The following is a 13559-nucleotide window of genomic DNA, read 5'->3' on the forward strand; positions in this document are numbered from 1 at the left end:
GAACTTTCCTGTAACTCGTAATAGGTCATTATTTTTGGAAGACAAATTTAAGTCACTCAAGGATAGCTGTATAACTCTATACATTAGGCGGTTGATCGTCTGCCCGGTAGTAGGCTTTGAATGGACTCCAAAGACCCAACAGTTGCAGTGGTGGTATCAGGCCGTAGCATATTGTCTGCTACTGAAACCTCGACTGGTGGAGCGACTGCTCCAGGCTCCACTAGCCGACAGACGACTGGTCAGCAGGGGCTTGTGACGAAGACATCTGGTACGAGTCTCAAGGACAAGGCCGAAACTATTCTTTCTTCGCATGCCTATAATTTGCCTAGGCCATCGGCCTTCCCCGGGAAACCGACACGCCCTTTAAGAGGTTGGAGTAATAGAAGACGCATCGCTCTCAGGTTTATTGAGAGGCTTGGTGCGAATGATCCTAAGACTCTCACTAATAGGTAGAGAGACTCCCTAAATTGGGCTCGGGAATTCGCTGCACAGGCTTCCCCAAAGACTACACGCCTAGATTCGGAAACTGCACCGCAGTCAGCCAAAAGGCTGCGGTCACCTGGAGGGCATCCAATGCCTAAAAGAATCAGGGCGAACAGTAGTTAGATGAGTCCAAGAACCTTTGCTAATGTCGCTAGGGACAGTTTGGTGATGGCAGTTGTCGACAAGGAAGAAGAACAGGGCTTCATAACTGGAGTGGGATAGTCAATGGACTGTCATTTGCATATCTGATGTCTTTAAGAGAGGTTGGAATAAAAGAAGGCGCATCGCTCTCAGGTTTATTGAGAAGCTTGGTGTGAATGATCCTAAGACTCTCACTGTTAGGAAGAGAGACTCCCTTAATTGGGCTGCGGTCATCTGGAGTGCATCCCATGCCTAAAAGAACTAGGGCGAACAATAGTAAGATGGGTCGAAGAAACTTTGCTAATGTCGCTATGGACAGTTTGGTGATGGCAGTTGTCGACAAGAGAGAAGAACAGGGCTTCATAGCTAGGAATAACTGGAGTGGGATAGTCAATGGACTCTCATTAGTTTATCCGATGTTCTTGCGGAATTTCCTGGGTCTCCTCCAGTTTGTGATGATGCAGGCTGGTATCGAGGCCGATACATGCTAATTGCCTTCGGCGATCAACGCTCAATTGTAATGTATCGTTGTGCGCTAAAAAAGATAGTTGAGATCTGGCCTGGTGCTGCACTAGATTTGGTCAAGAAGGAACATATTCCTTCTCGACCAATGGCGCATGCTTGGAACCAAGGATTCCCTCAGATCCTGAAGCGATACTTGGAAGACTAAGGTACTATGAGGTACTATCGAACACATCGCTTAAGTCTGACGGATTCCAGGAGATTGAAAATCCCCCTGCCACGATCGAGACAGGAGGGGATGGCATCGAAACGGGACCCGACAAGCCCTGTGAGGGTGGGTCAGAAAGTTGGACTGGGCTCAAAGTGTGCGCCAGCGGGGAAGCACGAAACTCAGAAAGTACTTCGACAACAACAGTTAGTGAAGCTTCTAAGGAGAAATCGTCCACACCGCAATTCCAGTGTTCTGAGGAAGAGTGGTTCCACAGCTTTCCAACCTGCCCCTGGATGCGTACGGAAGCTCACCGTGACAAGTTCTAACGAATCTTGTGAGGATGAACTCCTGGTGGAGTCAGAAGGCGAGACTAACACAACATTGGTGGAAGTTCTGAATACTGACTATAGTCAGTATTCAGTGGAAAGGCTAATATATAATGTCATTACGACCATCAGCATAAATATCTTCTCAGACAGCCAGGCAGCCATTAAGTCCCTGGAGAACGTATTTCTGAACACAAAAACCCGCCCTCGACTGTCGCAGATCTCTCAACGAGATGGCTGAACAATTCAAAATTCACCTGTTCTGGGTGCCGGGCCACAGAGATATCCCAGGAAATTCTAAAGCAGACGAGCTTGCGAGACTAGGAACTACCTTTCCAGGGATATTGGAATCTGTGGGTATGCCTCTAGCGACATGTAATCTGAGTTTTCAGAACCAGGCCCGAAGGGCAACGAATGATAGACGGTCACAAAGAGGGGGCTTTGAGCATACCAAAACTATTTGATCTCATCCAGACTTGAAGAGGTATACTGCTTTGCTGTCATTGGCTAGAACAGACGTCTCAGTCGTTGTGTCCGTCATGACAGGTCACTGTCTAATAGGAAAACATGCTGACAGACTGAAGATTGCCAGCAACTACTTTTGCAGAATCTGTGAGGACATCGAAGAAGAAGAGACTATAGAACACCTTCTATGTGTATGTCCCGCAATAGCAGTTACAAGGAGTTCCACTTTAGGTTCTCAGTTCCTGGAGAACCTGTCTGATTTAGCGGATGTGAACATTCGCAATTTATTGGGCTTTTTAAAGCGATCTGGATGGTTCAACGGTAGAAACTAGAAGTCATCTTTCTTCTTCTGTTCCTGTGGTATCACAATCGACGAAAACGTGAGTCTGATGGCAGACTGCCACTTAAACCTAACCTAACCTATCCAAATATAGCCCGATCTTGACCTTATTCGGCACGAATGTCGAAGGGTCTAAGAGAACTCATTGTGCTAAATTTTAGCGAAATCGGTTAATAAATTCACCTTTTATTGGTCTACGATACGGTATATATGGCAGACAAAGACATATCCGCTTTTAACAAAGTGCGGACCGACACACTGATCCAATCCTTAGACCAGTACCGGGTGGACCCGGTCCTTAAAGACTGGATAAACCATATGCTAAGGAACAGGTGGATAAATTGTGTGTCTCATGGCGTAAATATAAGGGAGAAAGTGGCCCAGGGCACGCCACTTTCTCCATCGTATTATAACATCGCACTGCTACGCAGACGATGTTATAATACTTCTAAGGTGTAAGGATCCGAACGAGCTATGCAGAAGGGCCGAAAGGGTCTTGCATATGGCATATGACTGGGCTAGACCCAGAGGTCTCAACGCTAACCCAGAGAAGATTGAAATATGCCTGTTCACGAGGAAGATGAGACGAAGGTGGGCCAATTTAACGCACCACGTTTCCTCAATAAGACGATTTCGATATCTGACAAGGTCAAATACTTAGGTTTGATCTTGGACAGGAAACTGAATTGGAAGTGTTATATTCAGGAGCGTACTGAGAAGGCTCACAGATGTTGGGCACTATGTAGACGGGTCGTAGGCTCGAATTGGGCCTGAATCCTAGGACAGTCCACTGGCACTACAGGAGCGGGATTAGACCAATTCTTACTTGCGCGGCAGTAATTTGGTGGACTGCTTTGGAGAAAAAGTGCAACATAAGGACAATACAACAGGTTCAGAAAACATGCCTTGGCATAGGCGGAGCGATGAAGACCACACCCACTAGGGCACTGGAGACTATTCTAGATAACCGACCCATTGACATACAGATTAAGTGTGAGACAGCCACTATGAGACTTAAGGTGGTGGGAGAATGAATTGAGGATGGGAGCAGTTCATACCATCGCGGTATAAACGAGGTGACGATAGAAAACCTGGAAGGAAAGGAAGATGTTTCCGATCAGATACCTGAGATGAACCTTGAAGTCGAGTGCGAGGCACTGCTGCCATCGCCACAGTCTTGGATTGACGGAACCCTAGTATTACCATCTGGAAGATCATGTTACAGGGATGGATCAAAGTTAGAGGACAGAGTGTGCCTGGGGCTTTACATCGAGAACCCAGGGACTGACATCTGTTTTTGACAGCCTGACCATAATACGGTCCTGCTGACGGAGATCCGGGCGAATACGGAATGCGTGAAGTAGTGTGGTGCTAACGCGAAGACGTCGAGTGTGAACATCCTTACCGACAGTAAAATTGCCATAAGGGCGATAACAACCAGAACGGTAAGGTCACGAACAGTCTTGCAGTGTAAGAAGGAGATTAATGCCTTCTCTGGGAATGGCAAAATCCGCTTCGTTTGGGTGCCGGTTCATAAGGGTGTAAGGGGAAATGGAAGGGCAGACGATTTGGGGGTGAAGGCCAGAGGACTGCCGTCAATAAACTTGGTTAACCCGAAGCCTTTCGGGTCGACGCAGTTCGAGTTAAGGAGTGTGCGACGAATGCGCATGCAATATTGTGGAACAGCGAAACGGTCGGTAGGACGGAGGAAATCCTATTGGGGGATCCAGATCCTGAGAAGACGAGGCTATTACTGAAAGGAAGCAAGAAGGAGGTCGGTATATTTTGGCTATTGGTATTATAATGAGACACATAGGACTACGAGCTCACTTATGTAAAATCGGTGCGGCAAGTGATAGCATGCCTTTCCTTTGTCATTGCCCGGCTTTCGCGTCTAGCAAATACCGGCACTTAGGTGGAGACACAATCCCAGACATGAACCAACTTAGGAGAGTGGTATTGAAAACAATTAAGGATTTTTTAAATAACACGGAATTCCTAATTTAAAATTTTCTTTTTAGAGGTTACTTTATAGTTTTTAGGGCGCACAACAAGCCGATTACTGGCTTAGGTGTAGGTCCATAGTGACATGGGGAGGATTAATATCCAAACCCTATTTTCAACCTAACCTAACCTAACCCTAACCTAAGACGTATCCAAAATGATTCTGGCTTTAAAAAAAAAATTAAATCGTCCACTTGACGCCAATCCAATTTCATAAGGATACAGAGCTCATAGTAAGTTAGATCCGAAATCTATCAGTCAATAGCAAGCAGCGTTGATTCTAAATAGTAGAAATTTATTAGTTCTGTGGTCTTTGACCGTAGTGTTGGATACAGAGAAATATTTTTTAAAAAATTTAAATTTTTTCTTTTTAAACTATTGATTTTCTTCTTCGAAAAAAATATTTTTACAATGAAAGGATTAAAGTGAAAATATCTTAATTCCCACCTTAAGTTAGGAAATGTGTTAAAATAATAATAGTCGGCAGACTTTTATCAATGGGAGCAGGCTTTAAATTACACTTACGGCTGTCGCTGGATCATTTGACATCATTTATTTATATATTTCATCTACCGAGTAAAAATTGGTCAAAATTTATTTCTTTTGAATATTTCACACTTACAGTTGCTTACTTTTTTGAATTTGTTTGCGTAAAATCTTATGGAAATAAAAGTCATTTAAAACTAATTGACCGACACAAACAGTAACCTGTCGAAATCATAAAACTAGTTTGAAAGCGAAAATGGGCGCAAAAGAAAAAATTTCATCAAAATACTGAAGCTGATTCGCCAAAACTGCCACTATAAAACTAAAATATTCGCAAAGACAACAACATTTTGAAGGTTTTAAAAGATTAAGATCGGTCTATAAATAGTGATTTGGCAAGCAGTACAAAATTCAGGTGTTACTTTTACCAAATGACACAGCCGATGGGCCAGTGCCTGCAGCCAGTAGACACCACAATTTTCAAAAAAAAGTTTAAGGTATTTTTACCAATTTCACAATAACGGAAGAATTTTCAATTTTGAAAAAATGTGGAATGGTCTATATGACAGCTGTCATCTTAACCGATTCTAGGCGAAATTAAACAAGGATGTCGTGGGGCCTTACATAACTTATTGTCCCAAATTTTATCGAGATCGGACAATAAATGCGGCTTTTATGGGCTCCAGATAGACCGATCTTAACCATACTCGGTACAGTGTCGAGGAGTCTAACGCAACTCAATGGGCCTAATTTCAGCAAAATCGGTTAATGTATTCACCTTTTATGAGTCTAAAAATTTAAATCTGGAGATCGGTGTATATAGCAGGGATGTCGAGGAGCCTATCACAACACGCTATACCAAATATCTGTGAAATCGGAAATTAATGGGCCCAAGACTATAAATCGAGAGATCGGTCTATATGACAGATATACCCAAATCTGAACCGATCTGGACGAAATACAACAAGGATATCGAGGGTTCTTACACAACTTATTGCTCAAATCTTAACAAAATTGGACTAAAAATGCACCTTTTATGGGTCCTTAAATCGCAAGGTCCGTCAATATGGCAGCTATATCCAAATCTAAACAGATGTGGGCCGTATTAAAAAATGATTTCTAGAGGCTTGGCACAAGTCACTGCCTCAAATTTCAGCGAAGTCATATAATAAATGTGGATTTAATGGGCGGAAGACCTTAAATCGAGAGATCTTTCTATATGGCAGCTACATCTAAATCAAAACCGATCTGGAGCGTATTGAACAAGGATTTCGAGTGGCCTAACACAACGCACTGTCCCGAATTTGCTGTAGACTGTAGAGTGATTTCAACAGACAGACGGACAGAAGGACGAACATGGCTAAATCGTGTTATACTATGTTCCGACCAAATCTGTTTTGAGCAAACTACACTTTATAAGGGAAAAACAACGCGTACTAGTTCGCGCCAATTTTCGTTGTTTGTGTGTATATATATATATATATATATATATATATATATATATATATATATATATATATATATATATATATATATATATATATATATATATATATATATATATATATATATATATATATATATATATTATAGTTAAGAACTACAACACACAAACAACGAAAATTGGCGCACTTCGCAAGAAAAAATTTATTTATTTAATTATGTCATGGTTGGTACTCTGTTCGGCTTTTCACGTGAACAACTGTCCAAGTTTTTCGCAACAATTCCGAAAACTGAAAAGAATATTCTGCTTTATAGAACATGTTAAACAACATTTATGCCGCGGTGAAAAGAATATAAATGTGACGACGTCAGTTCTTAATAGCCTCCTTCTTCTGGTATTCAATTGATAACACATGGTATTAAACATCTTTCCCAATAACGGGAAGAAAATAATACCAGTCAATATTGGCAAAGTACCGTCCTTTTTCTATCAGTATATACAAAATGCCCATACTGGAGAAAGATGTTTGCAAAATCGGCATTGTTCAGGAAAATAGCCTTAGAGATCTCAATCCTTATAAGGCGCAAAATTTTTTTTCTCCAAGTATTTAGGGAACATATGGGATAACAAAAATATGAAAAATATGTTATCAAGTTGAAGGTTTCAGCGTTGTGTTTTGAAAACTCGAAGGGGTTTCCAGTTTTTTCGTAAAAAAATATCACATATATCATACTTGAGTCAACACAATTTAAAGTCGTCTGAAATTTTGTAATGATATCTTTATCCATTTAAAAATGGCAGACTTATTTCCACTTATTCTTCCATCCCAATATTTCAATTTGTTGCAAATGGAATAACAAAATTAATATAACCCTTTTCCCATGATGGTGGCTATAAAAAAGATACATATTTCCAAAAAAAATATTTTTGTTTATTTTTGTTTTATTTTTCCATTGAAAGACGATAAATCTAACGTGATTTATAGGATAAAATGCAAAAAAAGGGTTCGAAGCTAAAGACGAGAATGTAATCACTCAAATCAGACATAAAGGCCATTAATAAACCCATATAGCAAAAAACTGCACTCGCGGCCCACTTTGCAAGAACTGGGCATAAACCCAGCTTTGCCAAAGTAGAGATACTGGCAGAAGAAAGTACCTACTATCGACGTTTAACTCTAGAAATGCTTCATATTATAGATGTTCCCCATGATGAAAAAATTAAAGGTGGTCTCATTTGTACAACAACCACAAATCGTATGGTGCAATCCGCCATCTTGCCATCAAGCAGATCGACGTTTTATCAACCACTCAAAGAAATTTGTATGCGTACTTGAGCAGAGAATATGCGAGAAAGAAGATGACAACAAAGAGACAAATGTTCTCCGACACATACAAATGTTCTCCGATGTACAGACACACAATAAGCAAGCACGGGAGAAGAAAACACCAATCGACAAATAGCTTTATTAAAAAAAGTCGACTCAATTTTCACACAGTTCAACTGTTTTAAATTTGTTAATTTTTGTGATTTTGTTGTTTAATCCACAATTTTGTTTTTTTTAATTGTATTTGTGTAAACAGACCCCTAGAAGAATGTTGACGACGTCAATCGAAATACCGAGAAAAACTGAATAAATTCAAATTAGAAGCATTTGCATGTCTTTTAAGCATTAACTTTGAAAAATAAAATTTAAGGTCAACCATAACCAACATGATTATTTTTGTTTGTTGACTATTAGTATATTGGCAGTCTTGGCTTGTACCATAAACCATGTTGACTCTTACATCAAAAAGTGGCAATTTACAGCGAACGTTCGTTCACCAGCGGAAATGCTACACAGGTAAAACCGGTACAATGTTCGTACTTCACAATGGAAAACCCATGTTTTTATACCCTCCGCCATAAGATAGGGGTATACTAATTTCGTCATTCCGTTTGTAACATCATCATAAATTCTTGATCGCCATGACATTTTAAGTCTATCTTGCCATGTCCGTCCGTCCGTACGTCTGTCCGCCGAAAGCACGCTATCTTTCGAAGGGGTAAAGCTTGGCGCATGAAATTTTGCACAAATGCTTCTTATTACAAATCATCCATGAGACCCCACCATGTTTCAAGGTCTTATAAGTGTGCTTTTGATTATATTCTATGATCCTGGGTCGACGGAAGTACGTTTTCCCGTCTGATAGAAAAAAGAAAATGAATACCAGGTCCAAAGAATACAATTCTAAGCACCCCTAGAAGGCGGTGAAACATGGATTATTTGTAGGTGTTTTTCTGTATTCTCCCCATGTCCTATTTTCTGGATTACGGACAAAATGTGTGTTATGGATCACAACGAAGTCTTTGATAATAAAATGTTTCCATTTCGAATTATGTGACAGTCCATATAAATTAACGGCTCAACGCTCTCTTACCGGAATTCTAGTTCCAAGAGCTTTTTGTACCGAGTTTGGAAAGCCTATCGCAATAGCGGGACCTAAATCTTATTGAAAACCATCTGGGGTATAAAAAAAAACAAAGATTTGAAACCAGGGACGTAGCCAGAAGCGTGGCTATTAAATTACACTCATTCTAAATACAAAATTTCAATAAAATTATCTTTAATGACAATTTTTCGTAAGGACAAAATTGTAATGGAATTCTGACTGAAACAAAATTGATGAAAATGAAATTTTTTTAAACTAATTCTTAAGACAAAATTTCAGCGTAACATTCTCTAACGACAAAACTTCAGCCAGGGACTCAGACTCAATCGAAATTATTTTTTAAAGAAAAAATTTCATTACAACTTATGCTAAGAACAAAATTTTAATGCAATTTTTCTAAAGTCAAAATCTTTATAAATTTCTTCTAAGGATAAATTTTCTTCTGAAGACTACATTTTGATGATATTTTTCTAAACACAAAAATTTCAATAAAAAATGTATCTGCTCAATGAATTTTGCGACTCTAGATTTTTCCTATTTTGCTGTTCTATTTTCAATAGAAACAAAAGCAAAATCCATTGGTCTAATCTGGGCACAATTCCAATAACAATATACAAATGTTTACAAAGATAAAGACACTTTAATGAAATTTTTCTAAAGACTGAATTTCAATAAGATTTTGTGCAGACAAAATTTAAATAAATTTTTTTAAAAAATTTTTTTTTGGGCAAAATTTCAATGAAATATTGCCTATTGAAAAAATTTTGCTCAGGCCTGGTCACTCTCGAAATCACTTTTTCAATAAAATCTTATCAAACGACAACATTTTTCTAAAATTAAAAAAAAAAATTAAAGGAATTTCCCTTAAAGACCGAATTGCAGCGTATTTTTTCTTAAAGATAAAGTTTTTGAGCTTATTTTAAACAAGAAATTGTTATAATTTTCTTAAGCCAAAATCATGGAATTTTTTTCAAAAATTTTTTAAAAAATTTTTTCAATAAAAATCATTCCGAAAAGCAGCAAAAATTTCTTTAAGACCTAATTTTTTCTGAGTTTTTTATTAATTCTAGCTTCATTATTTTAATTGAAATTTTACTTGTAGAAAAAATATTATTTAAAAAATTTTCTTTACATAAAATATTTTGCTTGTTAGTTTGACTCGATAATAACAAGATCATACTATCCAATATCTTGGAAGAGAGCTAAGGTTGTTCCACTTTCAAAGGATTCTAATAAATACCGATCAGTAACTATACTGCCATATTTGTCAAAAGTTTTTGAGTGCAGCGTTAAATCTTACCTGGTTAACAATTCGCTTTTGACCAAATTCCAGTCCGGGTTTAGACAACATCCCAGTTGTGGCCTTACAAAAAGTAACTGAAGACCTACGACAAAATATGGACGATAATCGCGTTTCAATCTTGGTGTTACTGGATCATTCAAAAGCCTTTCACAGTGTAGATACAGACAGAGCATATTTTAAACTGGCTAAGTTTTTCCACTTCTCAATTTTTCTACAAGACTACTGAAATCGTACTTATCCCAAAGATCAGAGAGAGACAGTGGTAATAGGTAAACGTTGCTCAAAACCCTTGGATGTCGCGAAAGGGTACCACAAGGATCCATTCTGGGCCCTTTACTCTACACAATGTACAGTGACGATCTCCCCGCTTGTATACGTCACAGTAGGGTACATATGTATGATGATGAAGAAGTATATTTCAGTTCAATCAGATCTGGTATTTCATATACAATAATATGGCCAACATGAACTTATTGGCTATTGAGCAATAAAATTTAATTTATTAAGTTATGTTAATTATCCAAATTATGTATCAAATATTTTAAAACAAATTATTGTAATTATTTATTTCCTTTTTTTATTAAAAAAAAATATTTATTTTTATTTATTTAATTATTTCACAATTCACAAAAAAGCATTTAACCTTCGCCGGTCGAAACATTTTCAAGAACGTCGTAATCCAAAACCCATCCTGTTGTCAACTGTATAATAATATATAGCAACCCACCGGATTGACCCGATGGAACCCTCATCGGCAAGGGTTGCCGCCTCAGTGTACGTGTTCGTCTTTTTTCGTGGCTTCCGGAGTACCTTCTCCGCATGCTTCTGGTCCGTTCCGGGATTGAAAAGAACCCGGACCCTGGTTCTGTTCGGTTTCCCAGAACCGCCTTCATGTCGGTGAGGTGCATGGAGTGGGTACATTTCCGATCTTGATCTGGCCTCACTTCACTAGGGGAGTATAGTCATACTGGATATGTTGCAAGGTGCTGTGCGAACATAGCCAGCAAAGGGTCACAAGCGTCGTCGTCGTCGGACTATGTGACCCCCCCGACTTCTCCCTTACTGCAATATACGCAACGCCAGCATACCAAACCAAATATTGCCAAGCCAGTGCCGGGAAATGTATAATTTTTGCAACTACACTGCAACGGTCTCCGTGGCAAGATCGATGAGATCGTGGACTTTATGATTCGAAAGAGCATATTGGTCGCAGCGATCCAGGAGACAAAGCTGACCAACACCTGCAGCTTGCACAGTTGTCACGGTTGCAATGTGCTACGTAAGGATCGCTTAAGGAATGGAGGTGGGGGATTGGCTTTCGTAGTACACCATTCCGTGCAGTATAGACCTATCTCACCTGCGCTTGACGCTAGTGACCCCTACATGGAATGCATGGGGATAGCAGTCAGGTCCGGTACTGCCGAGATAGAGCTATACAACGTGTATATACCGCCGGTTGGTAGCTGTGTCCCGATTAATGGCCAGGCTTACAACCCCGACATAAGTGGGTTGCATTCTCCTCTAGGTAACGACCAGCGTGGCATAGCTTTGGCAGAGCAGATTGATAGCTCCACGTTTTGCACGGTGAATGAGGATGCCCCGACTAGGATTACGAGGAGGTACAGCAGCTCGGCAGACATCTCCATTGCATCCCCTGAACTCCTGAGTGACGTATCCTGGCAAGCGGTCATCTCTTTGGGGTCAGACCACCTCTCCAATATTCTCGCCATCGACCGACCACCCGACTTCATAACCTCTGAGCGCCAGACGTTTATCAATCAGAAGAAAGCCTTATTGGGCAGGCTTCGGAGATTATACCAGTCGCCACTTCAGTGAACTGCTACCCTCCTCGGATGTGCTAGTGGCCGAGAGGAAATTCTGAGACATCATTAACGCAGCAGCCGCTCGCTTTATACTAGCCGGTCGAATATACCAAGTGCGGTCCAATTTCCCTGCGCAGGCAGCGGTACTCGCAGACGAGCGTGATGAGATTCCACTAACCCCAGAATCAGCGAGCTGAATCTGGACATAATAAGCATAGTCAATAAACATAAGCGGAATTCGTGGCTGGAACACTTGGAGCATTGTATCTTAGGCACCGGTATCCATGGCGCCAAATCATCATAGGCGTTGGGCCCCGACGGAATCTCTACATTGATGTTGAAGAATCTGTATTCACCTGGAGTTGAGTACCTTACTACTGTCCTCAACCTGTCCTTGAACACTCTTATAGTTCCCGATGTCTGGAAAATGGGCAGAGTGATCCCGCTACTGAAGCCAGAAAAGGAGTATGGGGGATTCATACAGACCGATCTCCCTTCTCTCACCAGTAGCAAAGGCGCTTGAGGCATTACTCCTCCAGAGCCTCGTAGGAGAATTTCCATTCACCCAGCATCAACATGGATTTCGAAGACTGCGTAGCACAACAACAGCTTTGCCTGCCGTCATCGCACACATTTGCCGTGGTTTCAATCAGCCCAGGCCATGTGATAGGACGGTCCTCGTGGCACTGTACCTATTGAAGGCATTTGACACTGTCAGCCATGCCAAATTATTTGAGGACATCGCTAACACGTCCCTCCAGCCAGGGCTGAAACGATGGGTCGCGAATTACCTGTGTGGTCGCCAGTCATTTGTGGAAGTTAAGGATAAGAAGTCGAAGCAGCGTAGAGTGAAACAGGGAGTTCCCCAAGGTGGGGTGATATCTCCGGCACTGTTTAACCTCTACCTACCCTCCATTCCGCCCCCTCCAGGCGGCATAGAGAGCCCCTCCAGACGGCATATAGAGCTTCATATTTCGCTGCAAGAAATCTGAAGATATCTGCCACAAAATCTTCAGCCACATTGTTCAGAACAAATACGTGTGAGGTGAATACTGAGCTGAATTGATGGTCTATGGAGAAATGATTCCGACACACCAAGTGTCCCAAAATACTTTGCGTCACATTTGACAGCTCTTACACTTCCTCCCCACATTCTACAGCAATTTGCGATAAAGTCAAAAGTAGAAACAACGTCCTCAAGTCACTTGCTGGCAGCACTGGGGTGCTGGGGTGCAGACAAAGAAACCTTGGCCGGTCTGTGGTAAGTTATGCAGTGCCAGTGTGGTCTCGTCAACTTTGTGACACGCAGTAAAATAATATTCAGATCTGCCAGAATGTCGCCCTCCGAACTGCGACGGGCTGTCTCCTCAGTTCTCATGTGGACCACCTCCATCAGGAGACAAAGATCCTACCAGTGCGAAGACAGACATAACTACATGCTGTCTAAGCAATATCTTTTGGGCTGTTATCACAGAGACCATCCAAATCACCATCTAGTGGATAGATATCCTCCGCCCAGAAGCCTTAAGGTAGATCTACATGATCTAAAGCGTGCGGTTCAGAGCTATAAGAGAGAACCTCAAAATCAAGCGGCATATCAAGCAGGTCTAGACAACATTCATGCAGACACGGTAGCATG

The sequence above is a fragment of the Stomoxys calcitrans genome, chromosome 3 (genome assembly GCF_963082655.1).
Source record: "Stomoxys calcitrans chromosome 3, idStoCalc2.1, whole genome shotgun sequence".
NCBI lineage: Eukaryota > Metazoa > Arthropoda > Insecta > Diptera > Muscidae > Stomoxys > Stomoxys calcitrans.